The 21,459-nt window shown below is 36.1% G+C and overlaps 1 protein-coding gene across 7 annotated transcripts in view; it reads right to left on the bottom strand.

Annotated features, from left to right (window-relative positions):
* ROBO1 (roundabout guidance receptor 1) overlaps nt 1–21,459 on the bottom strand; it is a 1,126,854-nt gene that overhangs the window by 241,314 nt on the left and 864,081 nt on the right. The gene's annotated exons all lie outside the window — the stretch shown is intronic.

Genomic DNA, 21,459 nt, shown 5'->3' with positions numbered 1-21,459 from the left:
GGATAGGACCAAGGAAAAGCAGAATAAAAAAATTATTGTAGATAAAAAGATCAGGGAACTAAAGTCCAACTCTCTAAGATGGTGACAGATTTCATAATTGAAAGAAAGGCAATAAATGTGGTGTTAAAGTTATTACCGAAAGAAAAGAACTGGAGATATCAGTGTATGATAGCAAGGAGAAAGGATATTGAGAGGTAGAATCTGCTTAAATGAACCTCAAAGAAACAGGGATTTTTGGAAAATAAGGGAAGAAAAATCATACTTTTGTTACCCCATGAGGTATTCTGAATAGAAAAAAGATGTGGGGAACAGTTGCTTCAAGAACATAATGATGCCTCTAATTATTCTGGTCTAACTATGGTTGAAGATTTCTTCCTTGGCTCAGAGGAAATGATGATGGATCTTTTTCCCTCAAAGACTCATTACCAGGAAACTAAGGAAGCTGAACAACACAAGAGTAGAAAGGCACAGAAATGAATAAACTTAAAAGAAGGATTCCTCAACACAAAGAACTAGTCTAACCGCAGACTGAATTGCCTGGAACCAGGACTGAACATTCGGCCCTGATTAATTTTCCTCACCCAGAACCCATGGGGGCTTGCCTGTCAAATGAAGTGGCTTCAACTCAACTCAACCAGAGGTTAGATTTTTAGCCTCTGCCAGGACCTCCCAGTTATCAGCCCTCAAGGTATTCTCTTTGGCTGCCCTCTACAACTTGAAGCTTCCCTCACTTAGCCAATGATCTCTTCTTGGAAGAGGTACTTTCCCATCTTGTCCCCAAAACTGTCTCAACAGTTGTTGTTGTTTTAAATTTCAGCTTTATTGCGGTGCCTGCGTGGCTCAGTGGTTGAGCGTCTGCCTTTGGCGCAGGTTGTGATCCCAGGGTCCTGAGATCGAGTCCCACATTCGGCTCTCCACAGGGAGCCTGCTTCTCCCTCTGCCTGTGTCTCTGCCTGTATCTTTCATGAATGAATGAATGAATGAATGAATGAATAAATAAATAAATAAATCTTAAGTTTTCAGCTTTATTGAGGTTTTCCAGACAAACAAAATTGTAAGATATTTAAGGTATATATCATGATTTGGTATGTGTATACACTGTGGAAGGATTCCCCATCCAGTTAATCAATATATTTGTCGCATCACATATTTAACTTTTGTGTGTGTGTGTGTGTGTGTGTCTGAGAGAGAGAGAGAGAGAGAGAGAGAATATTAAAGTTCTACTCTCTTAGTGAATTTCACTATTTAATACAATGTTGTCACCTATAGACACCATGTTTTAAATGAGATCCTCAGACCTTATTTATTGGGGGAAACAGGGAGAGACTGGTAAAAGAATACACACTTTTCTTGTCTAATTTTGAAGTTGCCCTGCTGGAGGTTTTTCCCAACCATCACATGTGATTGCATATGAACTTCCTTCACCAATTAAATTCCTGCTACCTCCTTTGTCATATGTGGATTATCTATTTGCGAGACTATTATTAGTCTCGCAAAGGAGTTTGTGGGTTTCTTCTGCAATTTTTAAAAATATTTTATTTCTTTTTTCTTAAAAAATTATTTATTCCTGAGAGACACACAGAGACAGGCAGAGACACAGGCAGAGGGAGAAGCAGGCTCCATGCAGGGAGCCCGATGTGGGACTCGATCCCAGGACTCCAGGGTCATGCCCTAAGCCAAAGGCAGATGCTCAACCAGTGAGCCACTCAGGCGTCCCTAAAGATTTTATTTCTAAGTAATCTCTATACCGAACATGAGGCTCAAACTCACAACCCGAGGTCAAGAATCACATACCTATTGACTGAAACCAACCAGTCACCCCTCTTCTGCATTTTTTACTAAATGTCCTTACCCCTGTTTCTGCCTTGACTATCATATTGCTGATGCATCTCCTAAACATAGCTCTGGCCTGCAACTCTCCTGATTTCCTTCTCAGATTGCACGAGGATATTAAATGAACAAATCCAAGCTCCATCTTCTCACTCAGAAACCCTACTGTTCTTCCTATCTCCTTTATTTTCAGATAATAGCATCACCGTCCTCAGTTTCCAAGGCTAGAAAATGTCCCATCTGAACTCTACCTTTACCTTCAGCCCTTCATTTAGGCAGTCGATCACCCTGAAAGAATTTCTCCACCTGACTGCATAATTTCTACCCTTCCTACTGCCATATTCTGCCTTTGGCTTCTCCTTCTGCACAACAGCCTTCCAATGGCTTCCAACAGCCATTCCAGGCAATGCAGCCTCCCCAGTGACAGCAGGGTCACCTTTTCTAAAACATGTCTGTTAGTCTATTATTTCCCGCAGCCTAAAAGTTTCACTGACTCCTATTATAGAATAAAGTTCTAACTTCTTAGCATGGTCATACAAATTTCCATTTTCATTATATATCACCATGAATCTTACCTAGCTACTGCCATATCCTGAATATAGCATATGTCTCTGCTTTTATGCGTTATCATCCATAAGACAAAAAATATCTTTCCCTTACTCATCCTTCAGGATACTTTTCAAAAGCTACCTCTTCAAAGAAGCTTTCCTTGATCTTTTTTTTTCTTCCTGTTAGAAATAGCTGCAATTCCCTTTAGGTACTTTTTTTTTTTTTTTTTTTTTGGTAGCTCTCTTGAGCCCCTTATATCTAAGTAGGGGTATATTGACTTTATTTCTCAACTAGAGTAAGTTTCTTGGACATCCTTGGATATTTCATATAAGCTGTTGAATGAGTAAAAGGGAGAACAGAAAAAGGTTCCCTAAGACTTTCACATTTTAAAATATTTGGATTTAGAACAACCTAGGGATGGTAGATACACTAGCTCTCCAAAGATATTCATGCCCTACCTACTCCTTCGGATCTGGGACTACTGTTGTTACCTCACATGGCAAAAGATGCTTTGCAGATGTAATTAAGGCAATACATCTTAAGACAGAGAGGACACACTGGATTATACAGGTGGGCCTGATGTAATCACAGGAACCCTTATAAGCAGAGAGCCTTCTCTGATCTGTATCAGAAAAAATGCAGCAAAAGTCATGTAAAGCATGAGAGCTTGCAAAGCATGAGATGCAGCAAAAGGCTGTAAAGCATGAGAGAGACTCAGCCAGCCCTTGTTGGAATAAAGTTAAGCAACAGGAGCAAAGCCTGGCCTCTGTTTGACAGGCAACAAGATAACCGGGACCTCATTCCTACAACCACAACCACAATGAACCAAATTTGGCAAACAATCTGAATAATACTGGAAGAGGAATTTTTTTCTAAAATCTTCAGTAGGCAACACAGCCTTAATCAACATCTTCATTCTAGCTCATGGGATCCCAAGCAAGGGACCTAGCTGAGCCCATTCAGACTTCTAAGCTATATCACAGTGAAATAAGTATGTGTTTTTAAAATGCTAAATTTGTGGTGATTTGTTAAAGCAGCAAGAGGAGATGAATACAACAAATTTAAAGTAGCAGTTTTGTCGAGAGCATCTAAACAATTAGTCTTTAAAACTTCACTTTTACTCATGGAAACCTGACTAAATTTAAATAAGTAAAAATATTTTTAAAAATAGCTTATAAATATAGTCCCTAGCTTCTCTCCTACTGTGAACATACTTGAGAGATATGATGTAAACCTCTCAGCAATTACCAAAGAACAGTGTTTGGGTGGAGGCTGTTTATATCAGAATTTGCAGGGTGTCATATCCTCTTGACATTCTAATACACCCCATTCCCCAACTCCCTTGAAGCCTTCTCTAGTCCAGCTAGTTAAGAAACACTGGTTTGGAAATGTCAAGGATCAAGACTCTTAAAGACTCTTAATGAAGTTTAAAATAATCTTAATTTTCCGAAAACTCAATTTTAAACTGCCCCTAAAAGATCCAATTTTAAAAAGAAATACCAAAAAATAAAAATAAAAAGAAATACCTAACCACGTCTACAGTAGGGTAATATCAATAAAAACAATATAGTAATTATGGAAAGTATTTATTGGATGTTTACGCTGAGCCAAGAAATGTTCTAAATGGCACATCGTTTAATTCAGTCAAAGAATCTATAGGATAGTTTCTCTGATTCTTTATTGTTCAGATGAAGAAACCGAGGGGAATCAAGTGAACTAAGTTGTCCTATGTCTCATAACTAAGGAGTGGTACAGGTCATAATTAACCTAGAGAACTCATATTCTCAATATCCAATCTGTTCAGAACTGTAACAACATCTTCAGGATCCACTGAGACCCTCTTGGATTTTATAGACCATACTTGCATTTTTCACTACAAAACTTTAGATTTTTAGGACTAAGGGCAAGAAGCAGCAGCCAATCAGGAAATATGCAAACTATGTGAGAAGAAACAGTGTGCAGAATGGGAGCCAGTGGTAAACCAGCAGGGGAGGCCATTGCAGAGGGACTGCCAACTACAGCCAGGGACCATTCACCAGTGGGGAAATTTTAGCAGTGGGGAGTGTACAGGGATCTGGGGAAAGTAGTCTCCCTGCCACCAAGCCAATGGTTCCTCCCAGTTACTGTAGGAGCAAGGCCAAAAATTACACTTGTTTTATAGTTTCTTCATTTCAGGGGATTCTTTGGATCTGAAATTTCATATGCTTGGTTTCAATCCACCATGTTCTTTCAGTTAAATGTCAGCTGCTTTCAGTTAGAAGGCCAGGGAACTATGCCAAAATATACCCAAATGCAGTCACCGCTGCATTGCATGCTATTTCTGGTCCAACTACTGGGAGTGAAAGAATGAGGGATGGGAGGGTCTGTTGACCGGCAAGATCATCTTGGCAAATGTTAGATAGATAAATGTCTCATCTGGGATGGGTCAGAAGAATCCATGGCACACTGACTCGGCTGAGAATGACATAACTTTTTATGTCCTATAATTAAAATTTATTGTACAACAACCTGTTGCCTCTACAGTGAGATTCCTCTCATCATAACAGTGCAAGGTCCTTCAGACAGTTGGCTTGCTGCATTCTCTGCTACTTACAGAGTTCACGAATTCATCAACTACCTTTTTCCCATCTTACTAGGAACATAATGAGATCTACTCCTTCCTCATCAGGAAGAATATGTTAACTTAGCTTCCAAACTACCCTAATCCATCTTATTTATTCCTCTTCTCCTAAAAATAAGCAAACAAAACAAACCATTCGCTTCATGGCTTAGGAAGAAATGTCATTTACCTTCTGAACCCTTTTCTTGGCCTTGGATGATCAGTTTGCTAGCTCTTAACTAAAAGAAATAATCCTGGTATCCACAATGTTTAAGAAAGTGAAAACAAATCAATTGCCTAGTGTAAGCAGTGTTGAGAGAATTCAGATATAAACTGATACAGCATTTCCCCTGGGAGGCTATGCATAAAGAGCCTATACTTTAGTAATCTTAATAAATTTTTAAACAAGATTATATACATACAAATAAATTTTTCAGGGACAAAAAAGTTACTAAGGAAGGTATTTTTTACATAGCAATGCATAGCTTGAAAGTTGATTAATTCTCTAACAAATAAATTTATTACTTAAAGCTAAATTAACCTCAAAATTCATTTTCAAAATTAGCTTGCATAAATAGATGAATTTTGAATTAAATATAACCATTTTTAGGATTTAAAGGTCTTAGCAAAAAGATCTTATGCTTTTCATAATAACCTTTTAAAACATGTATAGAAACTATTATATATTTTTTTAAACCTTACCTAACTCTGAGTAAATAAGAAAAAAAATGCACACGTGCACGCATACACACATACACACACATACGAGGTTTTTTCAGGGGAGAATAAGAGAAAAAGACAAAAGACATTAAAAATATCACTATCAGATGATACTGTTTAAATATAGGACTTTATGATTATAAAGAGTAAAAAAAAGACTTGTTTTTTTGTCTTATCTGATAAATTTTCATATTTGAACACTATTGTAATGGGGAACAATATCTACTAAAACAGATCTCCAATTTTTTGCATTATTATTTATTCATTTTATTTTTTAGGATTTTATTTATTTATTTGAGAGAAACAGAGTGAGCATAAGCATCAGGGTAGGGAGGTGCAGAGGGAGAGAGAGAAGCAGAACCCCACGGAGCAGGCAGCCTGACATGGGGCTCTATCCCAGGATCCTGGGATCATGACCTGAGTTGAAGGCAGATGTTTAACCGGCTGAGCCACCCAGGTGCCCCTCACTTATTCATTTTAGAATGTAATGTATTATTGTTTTTGTACCTATGATACTACACTACTATTTTGCCTGGTTGTAAGGAACTGTTCAGCTCAGGGTGTGTGTCTACACATTTTACTTATTAGTTTGAACTGGATTAATCAAGCACAGTTCCTTTTGTACAGTACTTAGGAGAAAAGAAATAACTGGAACAAAATGTACAAAGCAAAATAACAATAAGTTACTATTAAAATTGCCATAAATGACACAGCAACACTTATGTGGTGAAATGCTACATTGTTTTGATTTTTCTTCACAACTGGCAAAGACACTATAATACTAAAAAAAAAAAAAAATTACCACCATATGTTTGCAGTTAAAGATATCTGATGTTCCATTTTTTAAAATTTATTTTTATTTTTATTATTTATTTTATTTTTATTTTTTTTATGTTCCATTTTTAACTTAATATTACAGGGGTGCCTATGTGGCTCAGTCAGTTAAGCGTCCATCTTTTGATTTCAGCTCAGGTCATGATCACAAGATTGTGAGGTCCAGCACCCTGTTGGGCTCTATGCTGGGCATGGAACCTGCTTAAGGTTCCATTCTCTCTCTCCCTCACCCACTGCTCCTCCCCCCACTCAAACTCACTTTCTCTCTCTCTCTCTTTAAAAAAAAAAAAAAAACAAAGTTGCTAAAAAAAGATTACACAAATACCTAATTTCTTAATGAATCACCTTTTTTACTGTAGATACCACATATTATCTATCATAATAGTTATTGATTTGTCTGCATTTTTTGAGAAAAGTATTTGGACACTATTAATGTCACAGTGCTTTATGCTTGTACTCTTTTCTAGTACCTAGAAAAGTGCTTTGCACAGAGGAAACATTCTAAAAATATGTATTAAATATGTTTCATAGTTATATAAACTATAATTGTTTTTGAGACAAAGGAAGGCATGATAGTAAATTTTCAATTAAACTTTATTATGGTTTGAGAGACAGTAGTTAGCTACTACCAAATCATGCCATGTATTATAATCTTGATGGCTATATACAGATAATGCCAGTTATTATCCAGAATAATCCTGTCTTCACAAGACCTCAGTTTTTCTTAATGACCTCATATAATCTCATTTGTTAGTTCTCTAAAACAATCTCCATAGTCCAAAATAGATGCATCTGTGGAAAAATCAGACTTTTCTCTGATATTCCTCCTGCTTAACAGTTCTCTATGTACCCTCAGAACTCCCCACACCACACTCATTATATGTAGGACCACAGTGTTTGTGGTCCTCTGGTCGGTATTTTAAATTTAACAGAAAAGCTCAAATATTTACCCATCATCCTTATTAGAGTGATTTCTCAAATTTCACAACTCACACAATACAAGGAATAACAAAAGTTGCAATGAAAAGAGAATCATTCAATATGCTTCATAAATTAAGTTACTATAAAAAAAATTAAGTTACTATGGGTAAATTTTCCTACCAATTGATAGTTGTTTCACCAGACAATAAAGTCTGTGAGTTAAATGTATTTGTGCAGACATACAGTCTTAGCTTTGCATTTCTTAGGTTTAATACAAACTATGGAACATAAATTTATTCTGAAGGTCACAGAATTAAAATTCTACAATCAAAGATTATTTTAAGGGTAGTATTTTTAGGAAACAGTTCTGATAGTAAAAGAAACAAACAACATTAATTGTGATTTTTAAAAAGAAATTAAAAAGACACAGAAAATTCCATTTACTTGTGGTTACATGGGGGAAATGTGCTAACTCAACAGGACAAACTCCTTGGCTGACAAGCCAACATTATAATATAAAATATATTTAGCTTTACATTAAAATGTTGGGACATGAGGGGCGCCTGGGTGGCTCAGTCACTTGTGTCTGCCTTCAGCTCAGGTCATGATCTCTGGGATCCTGGGATCAAGCCCTACATTAGGCTCCCTGATCAGTAAGGAGTCCACTTCTTTCTCTCTCTCTGCCCCTCCCCCTACCTCACCCCCGCCCCCCCCTTGTAATCCACACTCTCTTTCTCTCTCCCAAATAAATGGATAAAATCTTTTTTAAAATGTTGGGATATGGGGCATCCCTGGGTGGGTCAGCGATTTTAGTGCCTGCCTTCGGCCCAGGGTGTGATCCTGGAGTCCCCGGAACGAGTCCCACATCGGGCTCCCTGCATGGAGCCTGCTTCTCGCTCTGCCTGTGTCTCTGCCTCTCATTCTCTCTCTCTCTCTCATGAATAAATAAAATCTTTTAAAAAAATGTTGGGATATGATTCTCAAATAGAAGATATATATAGATAGATAGATAATATCTATATATATCATAATATCTATATTTGTGTATATTATAGATGCTTCAACCAAATTCAACTGTAACAAAAATACTTCTTGGAAATTCTATCTTAAGTTCACCAAACAGGCACAAAATAAATTTCAACTCTATCTTCCTTGCATTATTTTTACATGAGAATTATTTATATGTTTATTAAAATTGTCATTTTGGGGATGCCTGGCTGGCTCAGTAAGTGGAGCACAGAACTCTTGATGTCGGGGTTGCAAGCTGAAGACACTATTCAGGTGTAGAGATTACTTAAAAAAATAAAATCTTTAAAAAAAAATTTTAAAAACTGTTTTCTTACAATTAAACTGAGATTTAATTAATTTAGATTAATTTTGCTAAGACAAAACAACAGAAAGTATTAAAAATTATTATTAACAAATGCAGACATTTGCCAACCAAAAGCAATAGAAATTTTAGAACATTATTTTCTATTTATTAATAATAATGCTGTGTGAAATTTTTTTTTAAAAAAGAAAAATGCATAGAGAACAGCATTTTCCACAAGTATTCTTTAACTACATATCCCAACGAGATGCTTCATTTAAAATAAGGTAGGGAAGGGGTGTCTTGGGTGACTCAGCTGGTTAAGTGCCCCACTCTTGGTTTTGGCTCAGGATCTCAGGGTCATGATTTCAGGGTCCTGAGATCAAGCCCCTAAAGGAGCCTGGCACATGGGGCCTAACAGTGTGGAGCCGGCTGGAGATTCTCACCCCCTCTCCTACCCTCGCCCTCTGCTCCTCCTCTGGCTCGTTTGTGTATGTGCTCTCTTCACTCTCTCTCTCAAATACATAAGTAAATAAATAAAATCTTAAAAAACATAATGTAGGAAAGATGGAGACTGCTAGCTCCTACCATTAAGGCTCTTTGCCTCTCTTTACTGAATTTCTAGACTATAGACCTCTGCTTTCCACCCCCACTCCATGCCATTTCCTTCAACATGCACACATGCATATTTTCTTTTTTTAAATTTTTTTATGCACGTATTTTCTTAAAGAAACCACTATTGTGTTGACTTAGAACCAGAAATCTATCTTGTAGTAATGCACTGCTGAAGCATAAATTCACATAGCAATCCAGGTGACTACAATAAAATACACTCGGGGATCTTAAAAATTGTTTGTTAAATATTCATCCACATAATTCCTGTTTTGCACTAGTAAATGTAGAAACAACTTAATTGACACGGTTTTAAAATTGCCACGTATAATTACAGTTCATACAGGGCTTTGTCTACACTGCATTCATCTCTTGAGAATTGTGGATGATGGGAGAGAGAAAAAAGAAATATAGTCTATAATACCAGCCATGAAAGATCTCTACTGGTATCAAACTGTGATACTCTACATAGCCGCAATTTACACAGGAGAGTTTAGACTGTAATAGATCCTTTTGTGCTTCAGTTACCACCAACTAAGAATGTGATTAGAATAAGAAGACAAAATTGCCCACTAGGTTTGTATTTCTTATTTGAAAGATTTGGTCTATCATTAATTTTGACAAATTGAGACATTATTTTCATTGAACTTTCTGTTTATCCTGGAGAACAATTCAGTACCTCATTAAGAAAATCTCTTTGCTCTTAACTTGAATATTTCAAAGGATGGTTCCTTTACCACAAACCCAAGCCATCAGTTCCATGCCTGTGCATTCTTTTCTTTTCTTCAGATTATTTGTTCCATGAAGCTACCTTGTCAGGAAACTACAAAATTGCCTTCTTCATTTATATTACCTTAGATGTATGTGTAGTCTTATGATTATATCTCTTCATTCCCATGGGATGGAAGCGAAATGCTAGCAGTCTGAGGATACAGGAAATTGAAATTTTGTCACCTGCAGAGGACTAAAAATGTGTTTGATTTTTTCCCCCTTCACCACTAAGAAAGGATCTCTTGTGCGTGAAAGAAAATTACCTTCCCTTCAGTGAGACACATCTGGAAATATTCTTAACTATAGTCTTGCAGAATGACTAAGAAAGCTGATACCAATGTTTTTGTGATTTATTACAAGAATGCAGCGGAGTCTTTAAGGGATGTTTTCTTTCTACTCAGCTATTTGCTTGGGAATCGTGATGCAACTGCTTAGCCAGAAACAGGAATTTTTCTTCACCGAAGGGCATTTTGCTCTGGATATCTACACACCGCATCAAAATAAAGTTGAAAACCAAATAACCCAGTGGGCTCTTCAGCCTTCCAGAAATGCCTTCTAGCTTGTTTTAAAAGCCAAATTGGCTACAAATTTTCTTCAAGTGGCCCACAATAGAACTCTTATCTTGTTATTCATCAAATCTTCAACAGAAGATGCCTGCCAGCTCCTAAGAGCCCCTGCTGTGCAGCCACAAAATGCGACTGCAGCAGAGTAACCCATTTGCCTCAGAATGGAGACTAATAGCAGGGCTCTCGGTCTCCTTGGGTCTTTAAGGCTTGTTAGACTCCCGATGGGGAGGAAAGTTTCCCTGCTGATAGAGTTGTAGCATATCAAAAATGAATCATGAGTACAAAGAAAGATTATTTTGTTCAATGAGACATTTCTTACTCCCTTGCTCAGGCGACAGCATTTCTGGCTAATTACCCAATTACCACTGATAAAAGGTAAGAGAATTCAGGACGGAAGGAAAGGACACGTGGAGCCACCAAGCTATACTGATGAGACCATATTCCCATCTCAGCAATGTGCCAGAAGAACCAGAGCACAGGAGAAAATGATTATAATATACACTGTCACATACTCGGTCATAGGATTGTCACTAAATTTAGAGAAGATGTGATGTGATGGCCAACCTGGGGACTCCCAGGCACGTGCGCACATGCGCGTGCACACACACACACACACACACACACACACAGTCATGTTCTAAGTTAGAACTGAAAAAGAAAACAATAGCCAAAAAGTTGACGATATCATCCAATGAATTACCTAAAAGAGAAACCGGAGTGAGTTTAATGAGTGATTTAAAATGTAATTGTCTCTTCTTTTTATAATGGCATTATTTCTTAGATACATAGAGCAATTACCATCCTGCTCAACAAAATGGTCCCTATTAGAAATCTTATGCTTTCATCCACAATTTAAGGCATTATCCAAAGGTAGCAACAAAACTATTGAATTTCATTGTTAAAGTCTTCACGTTAAAATTTCAGAATAAAGTAGACATAGGGAAATTGAGCATTATATAACACTGAAGCAGGAAGGGAATTATGCACTGGAGCACAAGATAAAAAGAGAAAAAAATACACTTGGTACATCACAGCTGTCTTCCATTACATATAATTATCCATTCTCAGCCTGAGCCTGGGGAACAAAAGCTTAGAAAGAACAATGAATATGTAGATGTCAAAAGGTAATACTTCTCTTCAACTATGTAGCTTTTTTATTTAAAAAAAAATTTTTTAAAGAAGTGTAGGTAGAAACAGAACAACCTGTTTCTGTGCAGCAAACTTTATTTTGCAAACTTGCATAAAATGATGTTACAAGTGTTGAGCAAGAATGAATTTTGGCTTCAAACAGTACACTATTAAATTATTTTGTTGAAATAAACATGTCTACTTTTATTTAAAATGAACATATTACTTATTTAAAATTTCGAGTTGAATATCAACCTAAAATAAGCATCATAGTTTTTTTCTTAAAAAAAATATTGCAACAAATGATTCTGTTGCAACAAATGATTCAGTGCAACTGATATTTAACTGTATTATTTAAATGATATTATTTTTTTAAATCAAAGCTAGGGTCTCAGTATTTTCAGAGTTAAAAGTTTTGAATCCATCTGCCTCTCTTTAATTACTCTACTTAGGGCTGCCTGGGTGGCTCAGCGGTTGGGCGTCTGCCTTCGGCCCAGGGTGTGATCCTGAAGTCTCGGGATCGAGTCCCACATCAGGCTCCCTGCATGGAGCCTGCTTCTCCCTCTGCCTAGGTCTCTGCCTCTCTATTTCTCTGTGTCTCTAACTAAACTTGTATGCAATATTTTGGGGATTGAATCTTACCATTTAAACCAACATTTTTTGCATGTGATAAAGGTTTCAAAATTTATGTTCTACTTTACACCCACAATTAATAAGCTTTAAGCGAGAAAGTTAGTGTTTCATGTCTGCTATATTTAAACCATATAATGAGGAGTTACTTCAATACACAGGTCACCAACATTTGGTTATCTTTTCAAAGATTAATATGCTTTCTACAGCTTAGGTGCTTATAGTTTAAAATAAGATGATGCCATGGCAACTGAAAACAAAAAGAACTCTGGGTAAAATATGGGCCATGAATCTAAAAGCAAAGAACAAACTTTACTTTTTAATGAGTATTTTTGTCACTCATTGTATTCACAGTTCTTATTTTTCATCCACACTGACTTTATGTTCCACCTTTGCTTCTGCTGGGGTCTGTTCACTTGATTTGCCTTAGGGGGCCTGGCCAGCTCCATCTATTTGCCTGCAAGTGATAAAATATGGCAATGAAAATAAGTTGGCAATAAATCTGGAGGCTGCCGATAGGGATTCTGGTGCTCAGTGATGCCTTCAAGGTCCCAGACTCTCATTTTTAGTTCTATGTGTGTGTTTGCCATGTTCTCCCTTGGATCAAATGAGGACTCCTGCAAGTGCCAGCATCTCATTCTCACACAGCACTACCTTCAGAAGTACAGAAATGGTTAGGAATAAAAATCTTTGCCTTGCATCACCTTACAGGAAAGAAATGATTCTCATATAACAATGTCCTCCAATGGACAGAAAAGGGTCAGAATAAAAAGGCTTTTCTCTTGTACTGCCTTCCATGGAGGAAATGTTTCCCAGGAGGGCTCTGGAGCCAATTTATGTTTGCAAACCTCTGGAGTCACTGCTGAGCCCATCGTCAATGGCAAAGGGTAAAAAAGATTGCCAAACTCAGGATTCGTCCTCTCAGGCTGGGCACATGGTTTCCCAGGTAACATCAAGATACTGTGAGCAAGAGAAAACACTGGATGCAGTGTTTGTCAATGGTGTTCGCCAGTCTTGGGACCCGGGCCTCCACTTACTAACTACATGACCATGAGGAAGTCTCCTTCCTAAACCTGTGTCCACACCTGTAAAACAGGAATTAATATAACAGCATGTGCTTCACCAGATTATTTTAAAGATTAAGTGACATGATACATATAAAACACTAGGTGTAATTATTGGAATACAGCAAAAGCCCAGTAAATGCCATTAGTTGTTAGCTGTTACGGTGCTATTAAAAATATGAGATCCTGCTCTGCCCATTTTAAGAAAAGCTGCGTTTCCTTGTTTTCTTCTAAGAGTAATCTTCTGAAAGGGGGGGGGGAAGTCATGCAAAGATACTGGTGTCCACACAAGTGTGAGCATTTTTTTTTAAGATTTTATTTATTTATTCATGACAGTCACAGAGAGAGAGAGAGAGAGGCAGAGACATAGGCAGAGGGAGAAGCAGGCTCCATGCCGGGAGCCCGATGTGGGATTCGATCCCGGGTCTCCAGGATCGCGCCCTGGGCCAAAGGCAGGCGCCAAACCGCTGCGCCACCCAGGGATCCCAAGTGTGAGCATTTGAAGTAGGAGGGAAGGATTCTCGTATGAAAGTCAATGGCATAAAGCCTGGTGTACTTTGTGACGTTAGATATGATTCCAAATCTCTGACAATTAATGATTAGAAGTTTTGTGCTTTTCATGTGAGTTAGTTTCATTGTTATTATGTAACTTAAAATATATTGAGCTTTATGGGGTGCCTGGGTGGCTCAGTTGGTTAAGCCTCTGCCTTTGGCTTAGGTCATGATCTCAGGGTCCTGGATTGAGCCCAGCATTGGGCTCCCTGATCAATAGGGAGTCTGATTCTTTTTCTACCCTTCCCCCTGCTGGTGCTCTCTCAAGTAAATGAATAAAAATTCTTTACAAATATATATATATTATATATCTACACACATACATACATATATATATTTGTATATATATGTGTATATAGATATATATATATAGAGAGAGAGAGAGGCTTAGATTTTCATCTTTTCTTATAACTTATTAAATTCCTTTTAAGAAAAAAAAAAAACACAACTTTCCATCTCCTTAGCTTTAACTTTGTATAGTGCCACTTGATTTCACTAAAGTAGGATTTTTTTCACTCACAGCACTACTATTTTGACAAAGCTATACAATTTTCACTATGCACCTGGTTTTTTGAAAGTTACTACTTTTGCATTCTTTTCCTTCTTTCTATTAAGGGGCCTTATTTTTTCTAATTTTATTTTTACAATGTGTGAAAGAAAAACAAGTGAAGTTTGGGAATCTACTATTCTTTTGTAAAGCTAAATGTCAGAAAAAGACATTCTTTGTGCTACATGCTTTTACCACCGCCAAAAAAAAAAAAAAAAAACAATTTGTAAAGCGAAGTTTTTGGTTTAAAAAGAAGTGTGTAAAGATCTGAGTCTGAAACAGACCCATTTAAGAATTTCAGCATCCACCTATCTGAAAGTGGAGTAAATCCATTCGTCTCCATAATATGCTTCCAATGTTCAGCTGCATTAAAAAGAGACAAAGAATGACAGAAACCCATCCCCCTTTGCTTTATATTCATGACCATCAATTTTGGGCCAAAGAGCTTTTCTTTGTCACTCACTCTATTATCAATATGAGACTGATTATTGAGTCTAGGTCTCCCTGGGCCATATTTTATTGTAGGTATTTTATAAGATGTGAGGATAACTTGCTTGTCATTTTACTGTTTTCTGAGACTTGTGACTACATATACTTCAGCCTAGGGAATTTTCTGACTTTTAACAAATCCTCTCTTCTACGATTCCTTGTTGCAACCAATCCCCTCCATTTCTTCTCAACCCCCTCTGCTTCCTCTCACCCCTTTCTCCCCAAACTTGACTAATATGACCGTAAGTAGAACCACTCCGGGGGTGGGGAGGAAAAGAGACAACGTTCCCAGAACTGCCTGTGTGCTTTGATAAGGAAGTAACTCCAAACTATGCTGAGTTTGGGGGAAGGTACGATGTCTGCTTTGATAAATCTGGACTTTCCAACTCTACTCTTGTTTCAACTTCCTCTACTGCAATCTGAATCTATTTTGGAATCCTAGAGGACTACAAAAGGACGAAAGAAATTTCTTTATTGTTATAAGGTTTATGACCTTCCGTTTGATGTTTGACAGATGAGAAGGATTATTCTCTTTTCCTAAAAGTCAGCAACTGCCTTGGAGACCCCAACATTATATGAAACAAGCACATGGAAGGACAAATTCTGATTAGTCAGATATTCAAAATTAAATACAACATGGTCGGGGGGATCGGAGAGGGGTGATGGATTTAAAAGCAGGCTCGTTTCCAGGTTGTAACACTGACATTATCGGTAAGTTCCCTAGACAAATCAAGGTATTTGTCCTTTCAAAAGTCTTATTTAATTCAATAGCCCAAGTATACAAGTTTCAGAAACTCTCATGATATTGGTAACCCCACAGATAACTGTTTTTTCACTTCAGAAATTCTTAAGTGAAGAAGTATTTAAAATGTGAAGTACTGAGGTCTGTTTCAAGAGGTTGCATCATTATACGGTATACAAATTCGAATTTAGGTTTCATTTGAAAGTTAGGAAAGAGAACATTGAAAATGTTTCTATTTCCCAACTCAGGAGAAACATATCTTTCTCTTGTTGTGGAAGAGCAGAAAAAAGCATGGATTGGATAAGACTGACCTGATAATGTTCTTTCCTTTCTTTACTGGAATACATTATTAAAAATACTAATATACCATCATATTTACAGAAAGTTCTTTCCTCTCCCCAAAACAATTTAAGGAAAATACTGGGAACTCTCTTCTCTCTAGTACTAAGGACTATGTGTAGTTCCTAAACCAGTCAGCCTCTGTTTCCTCTCCTTCCCCCCTCCTTTAGCTCTCCAAAGGAACTCAGGTAGCTCTGTCAGACGAAAGGGGATTTATTGTGCCACAGCACTTAGATCTCCCTCTGGAGATATCCAATTTTACCCTATCTCTTCCTTCGAAAGGAAAATAGATGAGCTGGCTAAACTGTTAGATCTTACTTCTGGATTCTCCACAGATTTCTGCCTGTGAATTGAAACCCTAGTTGAAACAACATCAAAGACATGAATTCCAATTCTTTCCCAGAGTGATAGTCTGCACAAGTGTTTTATTACTTGTCATATGCTTGGGACTAAGGAGATTTCTTCTTACACTTGAGCAAATTTAAAAATAGGATATCAATTTGCAAAATACTCCCAAATAGATATTTCTAATATTTGAGTCATGTAAAGTAAAGGCTCCAGTATAAAATTAAAGGAATATTTCCTCAAAAATCTAATTTATCATCTGCATATTCCTGAGAGGGTTAGGGAATTTTTTATAAAAGCCTTCCAGGGAAGAAGAGAAAAGTTGAAGGGTTAATAAATACCCTTTTTGTGTATTCATTGGTTTGTTTTCCAGTGACTTCCATTAGCCAAACTTTTTGGGCCATATGGGCATATTTTATATTTCAATAATCTCATTGAATATCTTTATTTCAATTTTACAGATGAGGGAACTAAGCCTTTAGAAATCAAATAACCTATCTAAAGTATCATAGCTTACACTCAAACTCAATTTGTCTGTCTCTGTAATCGAAACTTCCATTATATCCTATACCCCTGTGGAAATAGAGAGAGGAAATATTCTTTAAGATATATGACCTCCGTTACTAACTTTAAAGAATCAGCAGTCGATAAAAGCTCAGTTTTCAAAGAAATATTCTGAAGGAAATGAGAGTTAAAATATTAAATTAGAGGAGGTATTAAAATATATTTAATCACTCAATCAATTTACAGCACTTTTAAGAAAAATTACTTACATCTCCTATAATTAGCATTACCTAGCACACAGTAGGCACAAAATAAATGTTTACTGGGTCACTGTTAATTAAAATATACCTGTTTTTTCATAATTGTATATCCATAAAATTCTGTGATATGAAAGATGGTTAGGTAGTTAAAAGAATTTTCTCTTAAGTTTATAAGCCTTTAATACTTATCTAAAGCCATCATAAAACTAAGTTTAAAAAATTATGTCAAAATACCTATTTCATAATGTGCATTATAATATATATGTAATACATATGTAGTAAGGAAATTAGCATTTGGCTTTCAAATATTTGTGTCATACATATAATAACATGTACTTTAATAATATATAATACATAGTTATAATACGAAGCATTAACTATGAATACTATAGAAGCTAAATGTATAGGAGCAAAGAAATCTTTGAAAAACTACATATTCTCAAATATTCAATATTTTCTGGGTTTTGTTTTTGCTTCATTTCTAATTATTTGATAAAGCTCAGAAAACATTTAATAGAAAAAACGAAGTACAAAATAAAATTTCATAGTATAAGAAATCGAACTAGTTAATTTCACTATTAGCATCAACCATCGTAAAGTGATTCTACCATATGATAGATGAAAATATGGGTAAACTCCAAAACTACGTTGTCTCAAATTATTGTTACTTCCATAACATGACCTACTGTTACTTCAATAAGTTCCCTCAAATTAAATACCTCTATTCTCCTGAAATTTACCTTAGATCCAAAAAAAATAATTCTATACCCACCTGAATTATTGGCTGATAACAGATTAGAGTATCAACCTATTTTTTTAAAAATAGAAATTGTTAATATATGAGGTGTGTAGAATTGCACTGAAACCCTCAAAGTATTATTAGCCTCCAGAAAAGTCATGGCAAGATGAAGAAAGGACAAAATTTGGAAATTTAAAGTTTCATCCTGAAGTTTTAAAAATGGAGTAAAACTTGAGTCTTCAACCGGCCAAAAAAATGATCTTAGCAGCAACTGCAGAGTAATTATGAAATGATTCATTTAAATAATAAATGGATTAGGGAAGATTAGAAAGGGAAAGGCAACCATAAGGAATCTGTGGGTTCACTAAAAAAAAGTCATACAAGCTTCCAGTTTTTCTGGACTGTTGACTGGGAAAATATGATAGAAACCAAATGACATGATATTTTTATGAAAAATACCAGGACAGAAAATTAGTAAGCTTAAAAGCAAAAGTAAACCAAACACAATTAAAATAAAGTCAAGAAATAAATCATAAGGGCCCTACAATTGTGAAGTCGCATAAACAACATATGATAGTAAATTGAAAAAAGCTTCAATCTAATAGCTACAGTGACCCAATTTCACTGATTACTAACTTTATAATAAAGCTAGGATAGAAAAAAAAAAAACAAAATACAAGCACTCGGAATAGCTTATGGAAATATTTGCAAAGCATCTGCCAGTCCAAAGGAGACTAAAGAGAGGGTATGTTACCAATTGAAAAATTATCAGAATTCAGGCCAAGTGTTCTGGCAGTCTCCAAACATCAGAACATTCAGACAATTTGGTTTTAGGAAGACAAAACGTTACAGAGAGAATCATGAAAATCTGTCCCACATGGGGATTAAAAGAGGAATCAAAGTGAAAAACATCAAGCCCTTACCTGTCATGGTTAGGAACTAACAACTCAGTGGAGAAAGAAGAGCTATTAATAAATGCTTCACATACATAATCTTGGCAATTTAAACCCTACTTTTCTTTAGTGACAGATTTGATTACCTGAAGTCAATCACCATTTACCATAAGAACAATACACTACATACTAAATATAGGCCAGCACATAGTCAGAGAAGACCTACCAATTAAGAATTCAGTATTGCCATACAGGACTGATTCACATTATAAGTACCGCGCAATGACTGGGGAGTACAAAGTCCCAGGAATGAAAAGGAAAGGTCAGTCAAAGTTGAGTAATCAATAAAAGATAATAATGAATTCCAAAGATGAAAGCTGTCATTTCTTGAGTACCAAATTCACTATTTTCATTTTTAAAAAAGTATTGTCAAATAGGCTAGATGGTAATCTAAATAAAGTTTTCAATAATAAAAATAAATTTCATATCATTCAAAATAGCTCTAGGTAGTGTAACCACACATAAAATAGTCCAAGGAATCAAATACAGACTTACTTATAGAAAATAAAGCTAAAGAATCTGTATCAGCTTAGCCATAATTATATCTTATATTATCTTATATCTTCTCAGAATCAAGTTAGCTGAGCATACTATAAAATTTGCTGTGCTTACTCACATTGTTATGCAGTCTATTTATAAATTCAGGAAAATATATGTCAAATACTGATGCTACATATAATGTACTCAAACTTATATAATCAATAATTGTTAGAAAAATGAAGTCATTTGATATAATATGGGAAAAATTAAAACCAAGTGTTTAGACTACAAGAAAATTCCGCAATTCAAATGAATAGAAAGTCAAGATAATCTGAAATGAGGCAATGATTAATACAAATAGCTGATGAACTCCATTCAAGATCACTATTGGACACCATGGTGAAGAACCTACTAGAGTTTAGTCTTAGGGTGCATTTATTTTGAAAGCTCTACTGTGTTAGATTTAAAATAGTTTTGGTCAAACCAAACACATGAATAAATATAGAAAAATTCTGAACCAAAAAAGTATCTTTAAAGTCCCATCATTTGGGGGCACCTGGGTGGCTCAGTTGGTTGCCATCAACTCTTGCTTTTGGCTCAGGTCTTAATCTCAGGGTGCTGGGATTGAGCCCCATATAGGGCTCCATACTTAGCACAGAGTTGGCTGGAAGATTCTTTCTCTCCCTCTGCCCCTCCCCTCAGGACATGCGTTCTCTCTCTCTCTCTCTCTCTCTCACAAATAAATAAATAAATAAATAAATAAATAAATAAATAAATCTTTTCTAAAAAGTAAAATAAATCTCATAATTTTTTGTTCTCTATCTGAACTATTGAGAAATTTTATTTACAATATATATAATATTTTTTTAAATTTTTATTTATTTATGATAGTTACAGAGAGAGAGAGAGAGGCAGAGACACAGGCAGAGGGAGAAGCAGGCTCCATGCACCGGAAGCCCGATGTGGGATTCGATCCCGAGTCTCTGGGATAGCGCCCTGGGCCAAAGGCAGGCGCCAAACCGCTGCGCCACCCAGGGATCCCTATTTACAATATATATAATATCATTTGGGATTCACTTGCTGTGACTGCATCACTTTATAGAGACCACTGAATCCCACAATGTGGTATCAGTGCCATTCTTTGCACCTCCAATAGGATGTAAGCTCCATCAAGGCAAGGATTTTCATTCACTCCTTTCACTGCTGGATCCAAGAGCCTACAACAGAGTCTGGCATATAGTAGCTGCTAAATACAATTTACCGAGAATGAATGCAAAAGGTCAACACAAAAGCAAATGATGGTACTAAAAATTTTAAATACAAGCTTGATAATTTGGAGTATAGTTATATTCTATATATTTTAAGTATAGTAAATATAAAAGAATAAAGAAGTTCTTGTGGAGAATTTTAAGACCTCTAAGAATACATCTACTGGGGAAGAAAAAAAGAATACATCTACTGAGATAAGTAATATTGACACAGAACTAAAATTTCCACATGAAAGAAAATGATAAAGATGACAGAGTAACAACATAAGGTTAATGAGAACTATGCTATTCATTAGAAGAATTCACTGATACGAAGTACTAAAAAGCATGAAAACACTAAAATAAATCTAAACAAAAGAAAAACATATAAATGCACATTGGCTTACACTAAATTTAGAAAAGAAAAAAATGCATAATTCAATTTTAAGCCCAATGAGGGCTTAAAAATAATTCTGGTATATTATTAAGAAAAATAGTTTAGGGACTTCTGGGTGGTTGAGCGGTTGAGCATCTGCCTTTGGCTCAGGGCATGATCCTGGAGTCCTGGGATCGAGTCCCACATCGGGCTCCCTGCATAGAGCCTGCTTCTCCTTCTGCCTGCGTTTCATGAATAAATAAATAAAATCTTCAAAAAAAATACTTTAGATCTAACTTTTTAAATAGTTGTAAGGCAAAATGAGCATTCTTGCCACTTCTAACTATATTCTT

The sequence above is a fragment of the Canis lupus genome, chromosome 31 (genome assembly GCF_003254725.2).
Source record: "Canis lupus dingo isolate Sandy chromosome 31, ASM325472v2, whole genome shotgun sequence".
Lineage (NCBI taxonomy): Eukaryota > Metazoa > Chordata > Mammalia > Carnivora > Canidae > Canis > Canis lupus.
The sequence above is the reverse complement of the archived record's forward strand: the minus strand, read 5'-3'. Positions and strand labels throughout refer to the sequence as shown.